Raw genomic sequence first — 23,081 nt, forward strand, 5'->3', positions numbered from 1 at the left:
TGGTGTGGATATGCTTGACAAGGATTGGCCACGGGGATGGTTAATCACTTTCATAAATTGTGCTATGTATGCAAAAAGGGCTAGTTGAACCATGAAATAGGTAAAGCCTACCTTAAAGGTAGATGCTGACAGCATCAGTGATGTAGATTTGGAAAATCACTAAAAATAGTAGGAATGGAATTAAATAGTGAATAAATTATGTAAACAAACCTTGAAGAATCTACTTTCATAGGAAAGTAACGAAACAATCATATGGACAGTATGTTAAGAGATATTCAGGTTCTCGTGAGACAGGGCCAGAACGGGTTCTGGATTCCTTGTTCCGACTTTGGAAATTGATTATAAATTAACCAGAGATAATTAGGAGTCATACCATATATGCATAGATGCCTCTCTGAGTCTAGTTTCTATTGAAATAAACGGCATCAGTATTGGAGCCCTGTACAAGGAGATATCCAAGTCGTAATGCGCAAAGGTCAGGGTAGTCTATTCCTGTAACATGGGAGACTTTAACTAATAAACTGTACTAATTGGCCCGATCAAAAATTCTAGAAAAAAATTTGTAGATGGGCATATGAGTCTAGTTTCAGGGAAAAATCACGAAACTGATTTTTGAGTTGTGAAGCTCAAGATATGATTTTTAAAGCGACTAGTACACAGATTGGGCAGTGTCTGGAAATTTTTCAAAGTTTGTTAACACCTCGTGTTCGACTCCGGTGTCGGACTCGGGTTCGGGGTGTTACATGTTTACTTTAAGAAAAACAGTGATGGTTCTTTTGTGTATCTACTTCTTTATGTTGATGACATATTGATAGCAACAAAAGATAAAGGAAAGATAAGAAAGGTCAAAGCCCAACTAAGTGAAGAATTTGAGATGAAAGATTTAGGACCAGCAAAGAAGATACTTGGTATGGAGATTCTCAGAGATAGAAAAGTAAGTAAATTGTACCTAAGTCAGAAGGGGTACATTGAGAAAGTTCTTTGCAGGTTCAATATGCAGAGTGCTAAGCCTGTTAGTACTCCTTTAGCAGCCCATTTCAGACTTTCATCGACTTTGTCTCCACAATCAGATGATGAGATTGAGTATATGTCACATGTTCCATACTCTAGTGCAGTGGGATCTCTCATGTATGCTATGGTTTGTTCACATCCAGATTTATCATATGCAGTCAGTGCAGTTAGCAGATATATGGAAAATCCTGGTAAAGAACATTGGAAAGCAGTTCAGTGGATTTTAAGATACTTATGAGGCACTACTGATGTTTGCTTACAGTTTGGAAGAACTAAAGATGGAGTCATAGGGTATGTTGATGCTGATTTTGCTGGAGACCTTGATAGAAGAAGATCTCTCACAGGTTACATCTTTACAATCGGAGGTTGTGCAATTAGTTGGAAAGCCACTTCACAAACTACAGTCGCTTTGTCTACAACTGAAGCTGAGTACATGGCGATTAATGAGGCTTGTAAAGAAGCTATTTGGTTGAAGGGACTACTTAGTGAACTCAATGAAGACCTTCAAATCAGTACAGTATTTTGTGACAGTCAGAGTACCATCTTACTTACAAAAGATCAAATGTTTCATGAGAGAACAAAAGATATTGATGTTCGGTATCATTTTGTTCGTGATATTATTGCTCGTGGTGATATTGTTGTGAGCAAAATTAGTACTCATGAAAATCCTGCAGATATGATGACTAAGTCACTTCCTATAACCAAGTTTGAGCATTACTTAGACTTGGTTGGAGTTCATTGTTGAAGTTAAACCCTTAAGGGGTTTTACGGAAGAGGTGGAGAACTTGTTCATTAAAAGTTCGCGATGAAGAACTCGTTCATTGAGAATTTGTGTCAAAGTGGAGATTGTTAGAATTAAGTGACTCGAATTCTTATTTAAATAAAATACGATGGAAAATAAAATAAAAGTAAAATCCATATAGAACTAGACTTCTTTTATTTTATTTTAGAATAAGGTTTTTTAAACCTTATTAAACTCCATCTATTTTATATTAATTAGGATAAGGTGTTTCAATCCTACTAGAATATGGCTTTACAAGCCTATAAATAGACATAGTCTATTCCTCTTGTATTGATTCAAAATTTTCAACATAGTGAATTTTCTTTTCCTTTGCCCGTGGTTTTTTCCCGAAAGGGTTTCCACGTAAAATTTGTGTGTTCTTTATTTTTTTATTCTTTTTATTTTTCATAGAGATTTTACATATTCTTGCAAATAAAGTGCATCATAAGATTCCTGAAGACATTGGAAATTCTAAATTTTGTATCATTATTTATGACGCACGTGATGAATGTAAAAGGGAGCAAATAGCTATTATTTTAAGATATGTTGATGAGAAAGGATTTATAAAAGAGAATTTCTTTGATCTGTACATGTCCAAGATACTACAACAATAAATCTGAAAGAGGAAATATGTGTTGTTCTTTCTGAAAGAGGAAATATGTGTTGTTCTTTCTTGGCATTGTCTTGATTTTCAAAATATCCGAGGTCAAGGATATGATGGTGCTAGCAACATGCAGGGTGAATGGAATGGTTTGCAAGCATTGTTTTTAAATGATTGTCCCTATGCATATTATGTTAATTGCTTGGCTCATCAACTCCAGTTGGCATTAGTTGCTACTTCTTGAGAGGTAATTCCTATTCATAATTTTTTTTTCTCTTATTTGAATTTCATTGTTAATATAATTAGTGCCTCTTGCAAATCTCATGATCAATTACAAGCAGCCCAAGCAATTGAAATTGCAAATATGTTGGAAATTGATGAACTTGAAACTGGTAAAGGACTTAACCAAATTGGCATTGTGAAATGGGCAGGAGAAACTCATTAGAGCTCTCATTTTAGTTATGTATGTAGCTTGATAAGGATATTTGATGCTACTTGTTCTATTCTAGAAAATATTATTGAAAGTGGTTTTAATTATTCTATCAATGGGGATGCAACTGCAGAATATAAGAAAATTACATCTTTTGATTTTGTTTTTATCTTACATCTAGTGAAAGAGATAATAGGTATTATAGATATTATTTTTCAACATCTACAACAAAAATCACAAGATATATTAAATGTTATGTACTTAGTCTCAAGCACTAAAACTTTGATAAAAAAGCTGAGAGAAGATGGTTGGGACAATTTGCTGGAAGTTGTGAAAGCATTTTGTGAAAAGCACAATATTGAGGTTCTTAATATGGATTCTCCATATGTGGTAAAACATGGTCATCACCAACATGATGGTTTCAATATGGAACCCCATTATCGGGTTGAGATATTCAATGCTGCTATAGATTCTCAACTTTTTAAGCTAAATAGTAGATTTAATGAACGAAAAATTAATCTTCTTACCCTTAGCTCCGCTTTGGATCTGAAGGATGCTTATAAATCCTTTAATACGGATGACATTTGTTTTATTGTGGAAAAATACTATTGATTTCACTAAGCAAGAGAAAATAATTTTAAAGTATCAACTACAATATTATAAGTAAAATGTTCCAAGTCATCCGAAATTGTAGAATTTGTCCACAATTTCTGATCTTTGTCAAAGGTATGTTTTCTTGTTGATAGATTACTTCATCTTCTATTGACTCTTCATGTTTCAATTGCAACCACGGAAAGAGCATTTTCGATGATGAAAATTGTCAAAACAAATCTTCGCAATAAAATGGAAGATGAGTTTCTTATGGATAATCTTGTTGTTTATATTGAGACAGATTGCTGAAACTTTTGATTCAGACTCTATATTTACCGATTTAATTTCCTTATAAGAACGGCGTGCACAATATTAAGAAATGATATGCTATTTCCTCTTAATTGTTGAAATGTTGCTTCTTTTGAATATATTTTTTTATATATTTAAATCGATTGTCATGTTGGAATACTGCTTCTTTTGAATCGATTATTTATATGTTTAAATCGACTGTTACATGACACTTCTAATTTTAGCTTGGCCCCTAAGATTAATATCATGGCTTCGCCACTGTTTGGACTAGCAATCGACTTTGCTTTGCAACTATAGTTATTGAGGTAAGCTCGTTTTATACAAATTGTTATATTAAATTCTTAGCTAATTGTTCTATTTAATTAGTCATGGTGGTTGTGATTACAATTTTGTTGATTGATGGAAATTGAGTTATATTGGAAACATGTATCGAGTTCTGAACCTTGTAGGCTTCGTGCTAGTGTAACGATTTTGGCCTTGAGCCTAGCAAACCTCATACCGGTGTAACGATTTAAGCCTTGAGCCTAGTACGCTTCGTGCTTGTGTATGAAATCAGGCCTTGAGCCTAGTAGGCTTCGTGCCAATTTAGTGAATCAGATAACCGTTGTGATTTTATTAAGCTTAACAGGCAAATAAAAGTTGAAGAAAGGCCTGTTTACAATTAATTATTGTTCATGACTTTATGAAATGTTAATAGTGAGTTTTTATCATATGATGGAAAAGATAAATTATGGAAATCCATTTCCTAGTATATGCTATCTCACATAAATGTTACGTTTATATGTTGGTTATTAACCATGTAGATTATGGTGGATAGGTGGGTATAATGTTTAAATTTTGAAATGAACTTGGTTGAATGGTTTATCAATTGATGTTCGGTAAGTTGAAGTTAATCTTATGTGAGCTTACTAAGCAATTAATGCTTACATGTTGTATTTCTTTTGTTTTGTAGTCTATCAGAAGCTCGATCGGTTGGGACCTTTTCAGAGTCTTATCATACTATCAATAAATCACCTTGGTAGTTCTTGAATACTTTGACTTTGGTTATAAATGGCATGTATAAGGCCTAATATATAGGGTTTAATGTCATTTATACTTTTGTTGTGTTTTGGTTACTTTTGTAAATGGTTATATGCATATATGGTATAATTGGCTTTTACATGTTAAAAGCTATATGTGTAAATGGTCATTTTGGTGTGCTTATTTTAAATGGTAATAAGGGATGATAATGGTTGACATTAGGTAGCTATTTTACCTAAGTTTGGTGATTAAGAAGTGGCATTATAGATTTGTTCTTAATTGACTTTGTTTTGGTATGAAATGAGGTGTGTTTGAGGTGTGTTTTAATTGGTATGTTTATGAATGTTTGAGGTGTGTTTAGGTCCATTGATTGTGTGTACAAATGGAGTAGCTTGTTGGGCAAGGTTTGGTTTTGTAATGGCTTATTTTAAGGCTAATTTTGGAGCACATTGCTTGGGACACGGGCTCACACGACTGTGTGTCACTTTTTATTTTAGTGTAGGTTTCATACGGCTGTGTTACCCTATTTTAAATATACAAACATGTGGACACATGGGATGGGACACGGCCATGTGTCCCTTCTTCGATTGTCCATACGGTCTGAGCCATGTCACATAGCAGTGTGACCTCTGTTTCTCAATTTTTCATATTTTTCTAAAATTTTCTAATTTGTTTTAAATTGGTCCCTGATTGTCCCCAAATTATTTTTAGGGCCCCGAAAGCTCGATTAAGGCCCAAATGTGTATTAGTGTCATGATTTAATTGATTAATCAGTAAATAATTTGTAAGTTGAATTATTATTCTGTTTTGAGTTTAAAAGTTTTGTTTTGTAAGGTAATGCTTTGTAACCCTAATCCGGTGACAAAAACAGGCTAGGGGTATTAAACGTACTATAATCCGACCATGTAATACCACTTAGTATTAGTTAAACATTTAGACAACTAATGAGAAACATTTTCTTCCATTTTGATTTGTATGAAAAAATCATGCGAGAATAATTATACAAAGTATATTAATGTAATCAAAAAATTTGTTTTATCACTCAGGGCTCTAGATCCAATAGAGGTCTATGTTGATGACATGTTGGCAAAGAGGTCTACTTTGAGAAAGCATATTCAAGATTTTTCTGAGGCTTTTTTTGTTCTGTGAGTCCAAAACATGAAGCTGAATCTAAATAACTGCGCTTTCAGTGTGAGAGTAGGCGAATTCTTAAGCTTCCTGGTTTTAGAAAGAGGCATAGAGGCGAACCCTGAGAAGATTTAGGCCATTCTAGATATGCCTCCCCCGAAAACTATTAAATACATTCAGCGCCTAATGAGGAAAGTGGTCGCACTCAACTGGTCCGTCTCCAGGATGGCAAATAAGTGCTTACCCTTCTTTAAAGCCTTAAGAACTTCTTTCAGTTGGATAAAGGAGTGCCAAGTTGCTTTTGAGAAGCTAAATTTATATCTCACATCTCCACCACTTCTAATGTCACCTCGAGTAGGAAAGACTCTTTATCTTTACCTGGTGACTTTTAAGAAATGATAGCAGCAGTTTTGTTCAAGGCAAAAGGGGTTTACGAATTTTCGGTGTATTATGTTAGCAAAGAGTTATAGAATGGTGAAAAAAGGTACTCAAAGGAAGAAAATCTCATCTTCACTTTAATAATGGTAGCTCGCAAATTGTGGCCCTACTTTCAAGCTCATCCTATTACCGTCTTGACAAATCAACCCATCAAAGACATTTTGCTTGAAGTAGATACTTCAGACAAAATGACTAAGTGGGAATTGAATTGGTAGAGTTCAGTATAGTGTATGCCTTGAGAACATCGATCAAATCTTAGATCTTAGTCAATTTTATGGTGGAATGTTCTTTTGATAGATCACCAGACCTTACAGGTAACTTTTAATTTTGAACACTATTACTCATATAAATGATACAATGGCATGTCGCACAATTTATTGGAATTTTACTTAATGAATATTCATTTTTTCTTGTGATGCTTTATTACAAATGTATATTTGGTTCTAAAAAAATTTTTTGTTGATTATAAAAGATGTAGTAGTTAGCTTATCATAGGGACAAACCAACTCAATTGTAAAACCAAAGTGTTAGAATGTCTATGTTGATGGCTCAACAACGGAGATAGGATTGGGGGTAGGTGTTCTCCTTGTAAACCCTGATGAGAACGAATGGCAGTATGGATTATCCTATGGCTTCCATGATTCTAACAATGCTTCGGAGTATGAGGCATTAATTTCAAGACTACAACTGGCTCTACAGCTAGGGGCAAGGGAATTGATAATACACACTGATTCTCAACTGGTAGCGAAGCAAATGAATAGGGAGTATTAAGTAAAAGAGCCAAGCCTAAAGAAGTAGCATGCCATAGCTGCCCAGTTGCTCGCCGAGTTTCATAAAATACAAGTTAGACAACTATCTTGGATGGAGAACACCAAAGCTAGCATTTTATACAAAAGTTAGAGTCCTCTATTACTATTGAGTAAAGATGAAAAATTCTATTAGAGTATAGAGCCACCCTATGTTGTGGCATTCATCAAGTGCTCAATTTGAACTAGGAAGAAACGTGGATGACACCCATTATACAAACATTACAAGGGGAAAATCACCACCTAAGCAGAAAGGAGCTCGCCAAAATTTAGCATAAGGTTGAAAGGTATGATGCTATAGTTTACATTTAATATATCATTATATCTACAAGTTACTCAATTCTCATTCAATTAAAACCTTTTAATCTATCACCTTTAGATATATCCTGTTAGAGAGTATGCATTATAAAAAAGGCTACTCCAACCTCTTTTGAGAGGTCTTTCTCCTACAAAAGTTGAATCTGTTTTGAGAGAAATACATAAAGGAATATGTTGCGACCATCTAGGTGGGAGGTTGTTAGCATAAAAGACTTTCAGGCTGGGGTATTACTGGCCAACTGTATAGAAAGATACATACCATATGGTTCGCACTTGCAATTCCTACCAGAAACATGCCCAAGTGCAACGATCACTAGCTAAGCCTCTACAAATAATGTCTAGCCCTTGGCCATTTTGAAACTTGGGGAATTGATATTTTGAGTCCATTTCTAATAGCCACATCTCAGAAGAAATTCATTATAGCTGTAGACTATTTCACTAAGTGGATAGAAGCTAAAGCTTTGACTACAATCACATAGAGACAAATGGAGTCTTTTATTTGGAAATCCATTGTTTGTAGGTTCGGCATCCTATGCCTGATTATAACAGGTAATGGAACCTAATTTCAAGGAAAATTTAAGAACTTCTGCAAGGATCTATAGATCGCTCTCGCTCAAATCTCTATAAAAACTCCCCAAACAAATGGTCAAGTAGAGGCAGTGAATAAGAAGACTTTAACAGATCTAAAGAAAAAAGTTGATGAGGCCAAATGAGTCTAGTTAGAAGAGCTACCAAGAATCATATAGGCCCTATGAACCTCACCTCATACAGCAACTGGGGTTGAGGTAGTAATCCCTGTTGAGATAGGCCTGCAATCTCATAGAACAATTCATCTCGATGAAAGTGCCAACTAGGAGCCATTTGACTCAACTTGGATTTTATTGATGAAGTTAGGGAAACAACAGAAATTAGGAGTGTTGCACAAGCTCAACAAGTTGTTTGATACTATAATTCCAAAGTGAAGTACAAATAGATTCAAATGGTGATTTAGTTTTGATAAACACTAAAGCCAATTTCCCAGTGTCAAAACGGGGAAAAATGGCCCCCAATTGGGAGGGACCCTACAAAGTTGTTGAAAAAATAGGTTATGGAGCTTACAAGATAGCAAAATTGGATGGCCCTATTCTACTTCGCACATGGAATACACACTATCTCAAAAATATTATGTATGAATGATATGTCCCTTTTTTCAATAAAAATACTCCATTTGCAAATATTGTTTACTTTATCTATCATGAATAATCTTATTTGAGTTAGCTGATTTAATATCGCTACTCCAAACAACTCACTGATTTAAGATTGCAGCTGATATCGTTAAGGTTCGTTGATTTAAGATCACAACTTAAGTTCATTCAATTTAATATCATGAACAATCTTATTTGAGTTAGCTGATTTAATATCACTACTTCAAACAACTCATTGATTTAAGATTGTAGCTAATATCATTAAGGTTCGTTAATTTAAGACCACAACCTAAGTTAATTTGATTTAATATCATGAACAATCTTATTTAAGTTAGCTAATTTAATATTGCTACTCCAAACAACTCGCTGATTTAAGATCACAACTAATTTTTGTTAAGGTTCACTAATTTAAGATTGTAGCTTAAGTTTATTTGATTTAATATTATCAACAATCATATTTGAGTTAGCTAATTTACTATCGCTACTCCAAATAGTTCGCTGATTTAAGATCATAGTTGACATCATTAAGGTTCGTTGATTTAAGATCACAACCTAAGTTTATTCAATTTAATATCATGAACAATCTCATTTGTGTTAGCTGATTTTCCAAACAATAGTTAAATTATATTCGTTGACTCATTTGTGGTGACAACTTGATTATATAGTTTTCTCAAATAAATTCACAATCAAACACCACACCGTTTCAATACAAAATAAACATAGATTTTTCATTTCAAATTAGAAAGTGTTAGCTCGATGGAATAAACCGAAAATGCCAAGAGGGGGTGAATTGGCCTTTAAAAATTTTGGTGAAAGTACAGACAAAAATGAAACAATGAACACAAAGAATTTAGAGCAATTTGGCGCCATTTTCCTACTCCACTACCTTAGCTTTCCACCACTAAGGATTTTCCCAAATTCACTAATTTGTTCAACCTTTGAGGACAAGGTTTAAACTTATAACTCCTTAAGATTTCTACACTAAATCTTAAGTTACAAACCCTTTCAAAGAGATATAAATAAGCAAACAAAGAAACAATCCTTACAATATTAAGCTACTTGCAAAATGATGATCAAATACAATAAAATACATTTGAGAAAGAGAATAGAGATAAAGCTCACAAGTTTCTGTAAGAAGAATGTGAAAGTATTAAGCTCTAAGGTTGTTCGATTGATGATTTTTTGCTTGAAAGTGCTTTTTCTTATGTTGTAGGTCTTTGCAAGATGGTATTTATACCGCCTAATAGATTTTCAACTGTTGAGGTTGTTGGTGTAGTGAATATGGCAATTGGGGATGTAAAACCAGAACATTTAATTCACCTGCAACTACGAGTATCGATACCAAATAAAAAGGTATCGATAATTTTTGTAATAAATGTTGATCCAATGACCATTAAGATTTGTTAATCGATACCAAAAAATGTTTTGTCGATACTTTTTGAATTAGGTATCGATACGGGGTCGATACTTTGTGGGGTTTATAAGAAACAAAATGCTATTTTGGTATCGGTTTTAATAAAGGTACCAATTATTTTTTTCAGTAAGTATCGATACCAAAAAAATGGTATCCATAATTTTTAAGGTTTCTAAAAATAAAATGCATGTTTGGTCTCAATTTTTCAAAGGGTATCGATAATTCTAAAAATATCAATACTTGGCATAATGGTATCGATACTTTTTGGCCTGGAGAAATTCTGACTTGTTTGAAAATCATTTTGATATGTTAAAATGATTTTAAATTAATTCAAATCATTTTCACTTGATTTTAAAATTATTTCAAAATTTTTCTAAGAGTTTATTGTAAATATTCAAAGTTTTATTTGTTAGAATTCAAATTTAAAAATCATTTTGTCAATTTTAACTTATATTCAAAAACACTTCAATTTGTTATATCAAAATCTTTTATCAAATAAAGCTTAGTTTAACATAAAGAAACAAGTACAATGAAAACAATGAAATTATGAATTAGCATTGATATCCTGGGGGCCAACGAGCTCTTCATCCTTTCATTCGTCTACTCTTTCATTTCTATCCCCTTCATGTCCAGCAGTGGGAGCTACACTCGTCTCAGTAGGATTTTCAATGAAGTAAAGCCTATTAGAATTCTTCCATTCTTCTACAAATTCCTCCCAATCCACTTTACAAGGAAAGTGAACATCGAAATCCAACTAGACACCAGCGAGGTGACTAAAAGCATCAAAGTTTACCCTGCGAGCATTGAAGAGACTACTAACTACTTGAGTGTGCAATAAGAAGTTAGACTTTAAATTTGGAAAGCAATCCTAAAAGCTTTGCATGGGATCACTTTTATACTTTTCCAAAGCCTCTTCATGAGTTTTCACTAGATTAGCCATGGCAAGTTTGTGATGCTTATCCATGCTTTTCATAGTCGCTTCTAAGACATCCTTAATAGCTTGCTCACCTGCGATTTCTCCATTTAATTTTTCAATATTTTTTCAGTAAGAGTGCAACTCTCCTGAAACCTCTTATTTTACTCAACTAATTCCATGTTTTATTCATCCAAGCCTTTATGTACTTCGTGAACCCTTTCTAGTGCCCCCATGGTAGACAAATAAGCATTTTTAGTCTTTTTCTTCTGCTTTGCCAATACCCTCAACGAGCTCTACCCTAACCATGCCAGCTTTAGCAAAGGGTATTTGGAGAGATAGTATAAGCTCCTGTAAGGAAGGTTTCCTTATAGAAAGATGCAGACGAACAAATATGCTCTTTTACTTTTCCAGGCATGGATTTTTCCACTATTTGCTCACCTCACTAAAACTGTAAGGAAAATTTTTCATGCTGAGATGCTTGCACCATGGAAATAATGTTCGTATCTCACCACCAAAAGCAGTAAACTTTATAGAACCACCAGAATGGTCATAATCAACAATTAACCCAAATGTATCTTCAATTGGTGGTGGTTAAAGATCAGCAAGAGAGTCAGATGGAGAATGAATCGCAATAGAAACTGTAGCAATAGGGGCCACATCGTCAGATGTTGCAACATAATATTTTCCTTTCTTTCGACGAAGCTCCCTTATAGGGGTATCCTCATCTTCTCTATTCAGAATGATATTGGTAGCCCTAGTAGTAGTTTCCTACTTTTTCTTACTGCTTGCACTTCCTTCTCTAACAGAAGTACTAGAAGGACCACCTCACACATTTTGCATGAACGATCAAACATCCATATATTCGTCGATCTCCCTGGACAGATTTATGGATTCCTCTAAATTCTGTTCAACAACATGAACTGTACTTGCTTTGCCAAGAAGTCTATTATCAAGACTAGTCATCATAATGGGGTTCGCATCACTCTCTAGATCCCCTACAAGTTTAGAGGACCACAGACGAGGGTTTAATTTACAAAAGCTATAAAACTAATTCTTAGGTTCCTTCTTCTTCCTTAAAAGTATAAGCCCCAAATCATTAGTGGCTCCATGTGACCAGGCGAACTGCGCAAGCAATACCCTTATGGTGTCCGCACTATTACCATCATCAATAGGTCACCATCCATTAGTACTTAGATTTAAGAGGTAGTGCTGAAACACATTTCTAACAGTTAGCACTTCCTCCAAATCTAGTACGCGTGTAACAGCCTAATTTTTAGTGGTGTTGAAAACAGTGATTCGATATCACTAAATCCGACGAGTGAGTTTGAAAATTTTATTATTATTTAATAATTATGAGTCAGGTGTGTTTTAGAAATATTATTGAATTAGTGAAATTGTGATTTAAAAGAATCATTAGGTTAATCAGTCTAAAAAATAAGGTATCGAGACCTCAATTTCATAAATCAAGCCGTAAATATTTTTAAAAATATTTATGGAGTGTCATTGAGTTAGTATTAAAGTTTCGTTAGAAAATTTTAACGATTTCATAGTTAATTAAATAAAAAGAACTAAATTGAAAAAGGTGCAAAACTTGCTAAAATGATTAAATTACTCAAGTGATAAATATGGGAGGACTTAAAAGGCAATTGAACCTAAATTGTATAGGCTGAAATGGCATATGCAGAAAAAAATCAAAGAAATTAGATGATTAAAGGGCAAAGTGGAAAATAAATAAAATTAAAGTAGATAAAAATGAAGTTTAAAAGAAATCTAGACATTTCTTCATAATTCTTTAGCCAAAAACACCATAAGAGGTCTCCAAGAAGCTATTTTTTCATATTTTTACTCCATGTAAGCTTAATTTTTTATTATTTCATGTAATTTTTATGTTTTTTTTTACTTTTACAATTAGGTCCAACTAACTTTTTCATTAGTTTTTTATTCTATAGGTAATTTTGAAAGTTACCATAGATGAGTGCTAGGTATTTATGATGAATTAACATGGAATGGAAGCTTTAATTTTATTATATGATGATTTTAGCAAGTAATTTCAATAGAAATTGATTTTAGGACTTAATTGTGAAAAAGTTTAGAATTAGGGTTTGGTAAAAAGTTTAGAATTAGGGTTTGGTGCTAAAATTTTGAATATCAAAGGCTTTATAGTAGCCTAAAATAATTAGATAAAGTATTAATTGAGAAAAATTAGCTCAATTGATGGGTTAATTGATCAGGGACTAAATTGTAAAAATTGTAAAACTTGGCATAAATGTGTAATTTTGAAAATTGAAGGGCATAAATTGTTAAGTGAATTAGAATTGAATTTGATGCTGATGAATGGAAAATTTTATATTATAAATCAAGAACCTGAAGATAAACATAGAAAAGAGAAATTAATAGATTAGTCCTTGAATTTCTACAACTCTACAAACTACCCCAGGTAAGTTCATATGGTTGAAGTTTCATGATTAATTGTTAATTTAGGAATGATATAATGTATTATTCTATATCTTTGTTCTTGAATTATTATTATTTAATAATATGAAAATTGAATTGGAAGTTCAAATTAAATAGAATGCAAGATGAGTACGATCGTTCCATGACACAAGATGTATTGATAGACAAGAACATGGTTGGACCATGGCAATATTTAAATGTAATACCATAGCTAGGCTTTCAATGAAAAGACCATAAATAGGTTATGGCACCATGAACGTAAGACCATGGTTGGACCATGACAGTATGTGTATAAGTGTAAGACCATAGCTGGGCTATAGCATCCTGATGATAAGACCATAACTAGGTTATGGCATTACAAGTGTAAGACCATGGCAGAGCATGGAAATATATATACGTAAGACCATAGTTGGACTATGGCATCAAGAAAATGATGTACTCAATTTCATAAGACGTTCTCTAATTTGACAAAGATTGGTAAGTGTCATATGGATTAAAGTGACAGAATTTAAGTAGTTATTGATATTGAGCTCAATCAAGTGAATTTCATCATTTGAAATTATGATTGGCAGGAAGTGATAGTGAATTACATATTTATGATTTATTATATTATGTACGGTAAGATTTAACTTTAAATTCAATGAACTTACTAAGCTTCATTAAGATTATTCGTGTTGTTAATGTTCTTTGTAGATTAATGTAAGATCGGAGGATTGGATCAACACATCAGGCCACACTATCCAGATTTCTCTGGTAGATTTTGTAATACAACCTATGGTTTATATGGCATGTATAGGGTTGGATAGAAAAGAATTAAACTTGAATTATGAATGTGAATGATACATATATATATGCTTGTATACATACATTTAGTAGTGGTAATTAGTAAATCAATGAATGAAGTTATTTTAGTAAGTCTAAGTAAATGAAGTGCTGCTGATGTTATATCATATTGAGAATATGTTTTGGCTTAGATTGGTTGTTTGGTTAAGATAATTAGTATATGAAAGTGTTATGTGCAAGTTATTATCATAAAAGGGTAAGAAAAGTGGCCTTAAAATGGTCTATTTTCGTCCACACGGGCTTGTGTCTCAGTCGTGTGTGACACACGACCATGCACATGGGTGTGTGGTTTGACCGTGTGTCCCCTGCATCCTGAAGTTTAGAAACAGAATGCTCAGAATTTGGCACACGGGCGGAGACATGGGCGTGTGTCTTAGTCGTATCTATTACACGGCCCAGAACACGGGCGTGTGTCTTGGCCATGTGAAACCTGCACCAAATTTGTGAAAATTAAATTGACTACCCGGCCTAGCACACGGGCGTGTAGTATGCCATGTGGCATAAGTCAGGAAGTTGCATGGGTAAGGACATGAGCTAGGACACGACCTTGTGCCTCACATCGAATGCCCACACAGCCTAAGACATGGGCATGTCACATGGCCATGTGAGCCACACGGGCTTGTGACTCCTATTTATAAGAAAATTTTTGGAATTTTGCAAAAAAATTTCTGAGTTCCCGGCTTAGTCCCGACTTGATTCTAATATTTGAATTGGGCCTTGAGGTTCTATTTAAGGGATAATATGGTTGATTTCGGGTATGAATAGTAAATGATATGAATTTTTCTATAATTGATCTATAAACTTCAGTAATGCTCCAAACCCTGTTTCGGCGACGGATACGGGTTAGGGGTTTTACAATGCGAACCTTGCGAAGTCTGGAATACTGACCCCACCCACTTCAAACATAATATTTCGGCTTTTCAAGAACATACCCTTACTAGGTATCGACCATTCAGTTGGAAAATCAAAACCAGCTTTAAGCTTGTACTTAACTCGTATGGACTTGCAAAGGTTTAGGCGAAGGTTCGAAGGCTAGTTCGAGATGATTGATTCTACATTTTCACAAGGAGAGAAACAAAACAAACCCACTGAACCTCTTCGATTGCACGCTTTTAGTTGGTACAAATTCCTATCATGTATTCCTCGATAATATGACAGAAGAAGGGGTGGAGTGGTAAATGGAAACTTGCTTCTATCACGAGCAGTGGAAGTAGGAAACTTCCATAGATGGTGGTACTTAATTGGTTTGATCATTCAATGATTGAGAAAGCGTAAGTGAAATTGGGTAGTTTAATTCCCCGAGTAGCCAAAATACGACTCATTTCTTCCTCCTCATTTCTTCCTCGTTAGTGATGCAAACATAAGTTTTTTCCTCCATCAGAGTACTCACTTTCATGGCGTTGTAAAGAGATGCCTGCTTCCTCTCATCCTAGCCATTGAGTTCTAATAAACCTATAAAAAATCACAAGAATGATGGGAATTTTAAGAAAATTACCTCTAAATTTGTGCTTCTTAACAACGAGTCCTTCTTCAAAATCTCGAATTCAAAGGGTTTAATTTTTAGGGCTTAAGTAACCTCATTTTAAAAAAGTTTTACACTTTAACGATTCATATATTCAAGAATAAGGTCACAATCAATTGTGTACAACTATATCACTCTTTAAGGCGTGGTGAAGTGTACGTGACAAGTTATAGTACAAAGCGTATGTAATAAGCTTCTCCTTATGTGACCTCTCATCTCGCGAAATCAAGTCTAAGAAAAGTCACTTTATAACTCTTCTTAGAACCAGGCAGGGGACAAATTGTTATGATATTCACTATTACAAACCCACTACTCGATTACCCAATTGGGTCCCGACCCATTCTCTACGTAGTTCGCACTTTGGGTTCACATGTGAAGTGCTCGTACCCTTCTATGAGACCGCATAATGTGAGGTCGCGCTACCATGTAGGTGAACACACATCTACAAAACATGTGTTAATCTTATAGTAGGGTACGTGTTGACATGCATGGGAACCTACCTATAATATCACATCCATGAACAATAACTATATCATATAAATACACAGTTTAACCTATTTAAAGGACACACACTCTGAAATACTCAACAAAATGATTAATCAAATAAAAACAACAAAAAAATATATATTTAAGAAATTTGTGGACTGTTGTTAGCGAATAATACTTGTCAAACTCAAAATTCCTTCAAGAAATCTAATTGAAATTAATGTGATCTCATGGAGAAGCATAAATTTTCAGTTTTTCTCCAAATGATTCATAAGAAAGAAGAATAAAGGCATATGAAACCAACAAGTGTTAAGTGTAATAGTTAAACATATTACACGTTTAACGGGAGATAGTTCAAACATTAAATATAACATTTTTTGAGGAAGTCACGAACTTGGGCATATATTATAAACGGATATGAATTAAATAAATAAATATGGTGACTACATGAGGGCCAAATTGTCCATTGACATCAACATATCGGAGCATTTGGGTTCAAAAAGAGTAGTTTAATTATAGGGTAAATTACATTTATTGTTCATAAACTTTGTTTAAAATTACATTTCGATCACACACCTTTCAAAAGTTACATAATAGTTACAAGGCTTAGTTTGGATGGGCAGTGTGTTTACCTCTGGTAAGGTTAAAAATAGCAGTGGCAGTGAGATTAATTACTGTAGTAGTGAGATTAGAAACAACGGTGAGGTATGTGTTTAGATTTAAACGCAACTGTAGTGATAAGGTAAGAATAAAAAATGACTATTAAGGACATTAGATTAAAAATTATATATAATAGAAGTTTTTAAAATTCTTTTGCTTTTACGAAATTATTAAAAATATGTGAATTTATAAATTCATTTAATAAAATATGTTTATTAAAATGTTTATTTTTAATTAATTAATATTAATTTTATAATGGTAATATATATAACTACTATTTTTATATAATAATAAAAAAAGCAACAATACAAACATACATTAAATAAAAGATTAAAATTGTAAAAAAAACAGAGTAGGGTCTCTTTTTTTTTCATTGGAGCTTCGGTGAGGTAAGGTTTTCCAAACATGCCTCACCATTAGTGCTCCAAACATCCAAAAACTTTAATAAAACAGCATTATTTCTTAATATTCCATTACACTGATGTTAATTGGTGATCCAAAGGAAAATTAACGTTATCAAATTATTATATTTTTTGTCACTCAATTGTTAACTTACATTAAAAAAAGTAACATCGCATCTTAATTCAAAAGGTTAATAGTTAATTTGGTTCATAAGTTATAGTTAAAAAATCATTTTGATATTTTTAAAATTTTCTTAACAATAATTGAAAAAATATTAAAATGAGAATTTTTTTAACTATAGCTCAAGGACTAAATTAACTATTAACCTTTTAAATTAAGGTTTAATAATCAAAGTTAACATCCGACTAATAAAAATGAAACAATTTGATAACATTAATAATTATTATATAATTTTGGAAAGTTTACTAACTGAAATGTAATTATTATATAATTTTAAATAATATAACAATTATTATATCAAGTATATCGACAACCAGGTTTACAGAGTTGAAGGGAAAACAAAAATCAAACTCTACCTTCAAAACTAGGAGAAAAAACTAAAAATGGATGCAATTGACTAAGTTTTTGATCCGCTAAGAGAGTTCGCTAAGGACAGTGTTCGTCTTGTCAAGAGATGCCACAAGCCCGATCGTAAAGGTTACTCATTTCTCCTTTTCCCTTTTTTCTTTCTTTTCTTTTTGCTATTTGATCGATCAGTATTCCGATTAAAAGAACCTTTTTTTTCTCTTAAATTTCAGAATTTACGAAAGTAGCGGTCCGTACAGCTATCGGATTCGTGGTTATGGGATTCGTAGGTTTTTTCGTCAAGCTCATCTTTATCCCTATTAACAACATTATTGTTGGATCCAGTTAGGTAAGGTTCAATTCTTTTCCATTTCTAGTTTGTTTTCATGTTACTTTGTGGTTTATTGCATTGTTTGTTAAGGATCTGTAACTGATGTGACATTGATCTGAATTTATTCTAATTGTTTTAAAAATTAAAGTTACGAAAACCCAAAGCTCTAATTTTTTATTTTTTATTTTTAAATCTGGTTGTTGAATGCTCTAGGGAAATAAATTTTGTCTGTAATTTGATTTTTTGTTGGGGAAAGCCAAGAACTTGAATTTTTTGGATTAATCGTAGTTAATATTTTCTTGATGAATCTTTTCTCCGCATATCAGGGTCCTTATAGAGATTAGATTGAAACTATTGGTTAATAATCAAACATTGAGTGGAATTTTTTTCTTTGTATGGTGATTTTGTTAAAAACTTTCCTAGAGACCATTACCGAATATCTTAAAATCCTAAACACTGTTACGATATTTGTATTAAACATGATATTTGTTACATAATTTTTGTATTTACTGAACATGCCATGACTGTGTCGTGTTTTCATATCGGTCCAAAATTATATTGTCTAGTGGTTAAGCACTAGTTTGCTATTATTAATGAGCAATAAACTACTTGAAGCTCACTTTTTAGTTAAAAGAAGGGGAGAAAGCATAGAGGGTGAGCAGTATCTTAGATCATATTTGCTCATGCTGTTCAGGGTCATAGATATAGGATTAATGATCCATTACATATCAAGTAAATGGATTATGTGCAATTAGGTGTTGAGCATGTTGGATAAAGTCGATCTCCAATCCTATGGCTGGTTGGCAGCCATCAAAAGATAAACTGGATAATGGAAATTCAACAGACTGCTACATGCATTCATTTCCCTAGTTTTGGTAAAACTATTTGAAAATACACATCACAAACATCTTCATATATTATTTTTGTGGTTTGATACATGTTTGCTATGCTCCATTTGTGCTTGAATTTGATAGATTTTGAGGATCATGCTTAGGCCATCTTATGCTCAAATTGCAGCCTTGCTTCATGTTTACAGACTCACAGGAAGGACAGGAGCCGGTAGAAATTTTCAACACTGAGATAAAAGAAAGAACTGTATGTTTTTAGATTGAGAGCTATATCATGTGAGTTTTTGAACTAGTTTTAATTTAAGCCTTGGGTTGTCTTATATTCGGTTTTGTTGTAATAGAATCTTGTTGAACCAAGTGAGTTTTGGTCTAAATGAATTTTATGTTCAGGCTAACAGTGTACTTGATGATATAATCCAATGAAATATCCGTAAAACTCAAGAGACTGACTCATTTTTCTTGCCAATAATTCCTTCCAACGTGCATGTCTGAGCCCGATATCGTATATTGAGTGGTCAAATCTGCGGTTTACTTTAAACTGGATTTTTTTCTCCTGATATTAAGTTGCAGTGAAGACCTTTATCCCATGATATTAGCAACATCGATGCCGCTGTTTTGAGTTGAAGTCATAATAGCTGTTGGATTAAGACTAGCATTTAACGAAACATCATGAACATTTCAACATAGGGATGTAATGGAATGGAATAGGGCTCAAATATTACATAGTTGGTTGAATCGAATAAGGTGACAACATTACCCTTAAAAATAAAAATAAAAATATTTTATTTATATTATTAATTGTGAAAAATAAAATAAAGTAAAATAACACAAATTTTTACGTGGAAACTCTTTTGGGAAAAAATCACGGGCAGAGAAGAAGAAAATTCACTATGTCGAATTCGAATTAAAAATACAAGAGGAACAGACTATGTCTATTTATAGGCTTGTAAAGCCATATTCTAGTAAAACTGAAACACCTTATTCTAATCAATATCAAATAGATAGAATTTAATAAGGTTTAAAAAATCTTATTCTAAAATAAAATAAAAGAAGTGTAATTCTATATGGATTCTTCTTTTATTTCACTGTATTTTATTTAAATAAGAATTCGAGTCACTTAATTCTAACAATCTCCACCTTGACACGAATTCTCAATGAACAAGTTCTTCATTGCGAACTCTCAATGAACAAGTTCTCCACCTCTTCCATAAAACCCCTTAAGGGTTTAACTTCAACAATGAACACTAACCAAGTCTAAGCAATGCTCAAACTTGGTTATAGGAAGTGACTTAGTCATCATATCTGCAGGATTTTCATGAGTACTAATTTTGCTCACAACAATATCACCACGAGCAATAATATCACGAACAAAATGATACTGAACATCAATGTGTTTTGTTTTCTCATGAAACATTTGATCTTTTGTAAGAAAGATGGCACTCTGATTGTCACAGAATATTGTGCTAATTTGAAGGTCTTCATTGAGTTTACTAAAGAGTCCCTTCAACCAAATAGCTTCTTTGCAAGCCTCAGTAATCGCCATGTACTCAGCTTCAGTGGTAGACAAAGCGACTGTAGTTTGGAAAGTGGCTTTCCAACTAATTGCACAACCTCCGATTGTAAAGATATAACCTGTGAGAGATCTTCTTTTATAAAAGTCTCCAGCAAAATCAGCATCAACATACCCAATGACTCTATCTCTAGTTCTTCTAAACTGTAAGCAAACATCAGTAGTACCTCGTAAGTATCTTAGAATCCACTGAACTGCTTTCCAGTGTTCTTTATCGGGATTCACCATGTATCTGCTAACTGCACTGACTGCATATGATAGATCTGGACGTGAACAAACCATAGCATACATGAGAGATCCCACTGCACTAAAGTATGGAACATGTGACATGTACTCAATCTCATCATCTGATTGTGGAGACAAAGCCGATGAAAGTCTAAAATGAGCTGCTAAAGGAGTACTAACAGGCTTAACACTCTTCATATTGAACTTGTAGAGAACTTTCTCAATGTACCCCTTCTGACTTAGGTACAATTTACTTGCTTTTCTATCTCTGAGAATTTCCATACCAAGTATCTTCTTTGCTGGTCCCAAATCTTTCATCTCAAATTCTTCACTTAGTTGGGCTTTGACCTTTCTTATCTCTCCTTTATCTTTTCCTGGTATCAACATGTCATCAACATAAAGGAGTAGATACATAAAAGAACCACTATTGCTTTTCTTAAAGTAAACACAACTGTCAAAGCTATTTCTTTTGAAATCATGAGAAGTCATAAATGAATCAAACCTCTTGTACCACTGTCTTGGTGACTGTTTCAAGCCGTAAAGGGACTTTTTCAACAAGCAAACATAGTCTTCTTTTTCTGAGACTGTAAAACCTTCTGGTTGTTGCATGTAAATATCCTTCTCAAGTTCTTTATGCAAAAATGCAGTTTTTACATCTAACTGCTCAAGCTCTAAATCATGTATGGCCACAATGCCAAGCAAAGCTCGAATCGAACTATGCTTAACAACTGGAAAGAACACATCTGTGAAGTCCACTCTTGGAATTTGACTTTAACCCTTTGTAACAAACCTTGCTTTATATCTGGGTTCTTCAACTCTTAGAGTCCCTTATTTCTTTTTAAACACCCATTTACAACGAACAGCCTTTTTACCTTTAGGAAGTTTCATAAGGTCCCATGTTCTGTTTTTGTGGAGTGATTCCATCTCTTCTTGCATAGCAAACATCCACTTTTCTGAGTCTTCACAGCTAACCGCCTCAGAATAATTAGATGGCTCTTGATTTGCATCTATATCTTCAGCCACATTTAAAGCATAAGCAACTAGATCAGTCTCGGCATACTTTTTTGGAGGTTTAATTTCTCTTCTAGTTCTGTTTTTGGCGATAGAGTATTATGGTGAAGAAGCAACTCTATTCTCAATTTTTGTTCTGGCTTGAGGAGTTGACTCTGTATTAATCTGATACTCCACCTGATTTTGATTTTCTTTATTGGAAGAGTCTTTAAGAGATAAGTTAGGTAGCATAGGAGTTTCATCAAAAATAACATCTCTGCTAATCACAACTTTTCTATTTTCAGGACACCATAACTTATACCTTTTTACACCAGCTTTATAACTAAGAAAAATGCATTTAATGGATCTCGGCTCCAATTTTCCATTATCAACATGAGCATACGCAGGACACCCAAAAATCTTTAAATCAGAATAATTAGCAAGATCACCAGACCATACCTCTTGTGGAATCTTTTTCTCAATGGCAACGGATGAAGATCGGTTGATCAAAAAATATGCAGTAGAGGCTGCTTCTACCCAAAATGACTTCTGTAAGTTGGCATTTGACAACATACATCGAACCTTCTCCATGATCGTTCTGTTTATTCGTTCTGCAACGCCGTTTTGTTGTGGAGTATGACGAATTGTCAAGTGTCTCATGATCCCTTCTGACTTGCACAATCTATTAAACTCATCAGAACAGAACTCTAAGCCATTATCTGTGCGGAGGTATTTTATCTGTTTTCCCGTCTGTTTTTCAATCATAATTTTCTAAGACTTAAATGCGGAAAACACATCGCTTTTCTACTTCAGGAAGAATGCCCAAACCTTTCTAGAAAAATCATCAATAAAGGTTAGCATATAATTAGCTCCACCTCTCGAAGGCACTCTGGATGGCCCCCACAGATCAGAATGAATATACTCCAATGTTCCCTTCGTGTTATGGATTCCTCTAGTGAATCCAACTCTCTGTTGCTTCCCAAAAACATAGTGCTCACAGAAATTCAGTTTGCAAATTCCTTGCCCATCAAGAAGTCCTCTTTTGCTCAATTCTACCATGCCGTTCTCACTCATATGCCCTAGGCGTATATGCCAAAGTTTAGTAATATCATCGTTTGACAATGAAAAGGAAGCGACAGCTGCATCACCAGTAACAGTAGAACCCTGCAAAACATATAACTTGGCAATCTTTCTCTGCCCTTTCATCACAACAAGGGACCCTTTGGAAATCTTTAAAACTCCACTTTCAGCTTTGTATCTATACCCTTTTGAATTAAG

The 23,081-nt window shown here is 33.6% G+C and overlaps 1 pseudogene; it reads left to right on the forward strand.

Moving 5' to 3' along the window:
* Positions 1-17,877: 17,877 nt before the first annotated feature.
* Positions 17,878-19,459, forward strand: LOC107957039 (protein transport protein Sec61 subunit gamma-like; annotated as a pseudogene).
* Positions 19,460-23,081: the final 3,622 nt, after the last annotated feature.

Source organism: Gossypium hirsutum, chromosome A05 (assembly GCF_007990345.1).
Source record: "Gossypium hirsutum isolate 1008001.06 chromosome A05, Gossypium_hirsutum_v2.1, whole genome shotgun sequence".
Lineage (NCBI taxonomy): Eukaryota > Viridiplantae > Streptophyta > Magnoliopsida > Malvales > Malvaceae > Gossypium > Gossypium hirsutum.